The sequence below is a fragment of the Branchiostoma belcheri genome, unplaced genomic scaffold (assembly GCF_001625305.1).
Source record: "Branchiostoma belcheri isolate BF01 breed outbred unplaced genomic scaffold, Haploidv18h27 scaffold23, whole genome shotgun sequence".
NCBI classification, from domain to species: Eukaryota; Metazoa; Chordata; class Leptocardii; order Amphioxiformes; family Branchiostomatidae; genus Branchiostoma; species Branchiostoma belcheri.
This window is the reverse complement of record NW_017803824.1, coordinates 3,256,169-3,257,203: the sequence shown is the minus strand read 5'-3', so window position 1 is coordinate 3,257,203 and position 1,035 is coordinate 3,256,169. Positions and strand designations below refer to the sequence as shown.

Here is a 1,035-nt window from a genome sequence, read left to right as displayed (position 1 = left end):
AGAATATCCGCGATTGCAACAGGAATTCGTTCCTTCTCAGTAGGTATAATGTACCTTAACTTCTTTATTTTATATAACATAGCCAAAATCTCCTCTTCTGTCACTGTTTCCCATTTGTTTCGTGTAGTCTATTTATGACCGTTATATTTTATCTGGGTGGCTTTTGGGGAGCGGAAGCGGCACAGACCGCAAGACTGCAGGGGGAGTCAGCCTAATTGTCCAGAAGAACAAGTCCGTGTAACAAACATGATTACATCTACACATGGCCGAGTTCAGGGTATTTTCCGTGGAGGTAGTAGTTGTTTTAACACGTTTTCTTGTGTCTTGGTCTTAGCATAGCTGGTTCAGATACCGCATATATTTAGCGTGATTGTACCTTTTCCCTACATTTTGCATATTCAGTCTTAGTATTAGGTTTGTCTCAGTTCTTTAGTTCTCTCGTATGGCCAAATAAATACACGTGTAGTGAAATACTATTACCGGCCAAATCTTTTGGACAGTCATTCACGCTATCCTAGCGTATATCAACTACTTGTTTGGTCCGGACAGAGTCTTGGGTAGACGGCAACTTGTAACAGTAAACTGCAGCACCTGAGTCAGCGACTGAACCTCAACATGCGGCACTCTGTCGACCACCTGTTTAGTTGATACACAAGGCGGACTGCAGAGCGGATTGTACCTGACGACGATGGACAGAAAAGAACTAGAATGCCATCTTCTCTCCACACGTTTGCAGGTTCAGCACACAACTTCTCTGCTCCAGTATTTGTCCGCTACACACTTGTACATGTGCAGGTAAACACGGCATGTCATGTACTTCCGATTTTCCGCAGAATTTCGTTAAATCGAGCACACACTACATTACTTTACGTTTTGGAGTTATTTTTCCAAGATTCGTTTAAAATCATGTGCAATATAGAGTAATTTGTGTTTTGCTTTGATGCTGAACCACGTTTCCAAAGAAATCATAGTGATCGGTACTGAAGTAATTGTCAAAACCTGGTTAAAACCTCGTTAAAACTTGTACGAACTGGA

At 41.7% G+C, this 1,035-nt stretch overlaps 1 protein-coding gene across 1 annotated transcript in view; it reads left to right on the top strand.

The window, feature by feature from the left end:
- The window catches only part of LOC109470583 (pancreas/duodenum homeobox protein 1-like), a 10,304-nt gene that overhangs the window by 9,067 nt on the left and 202 nt on the right, over nucleotides 1–1,035 (top strand). The gene's annotated exons all lie outside the window — the stretch shown is intronic.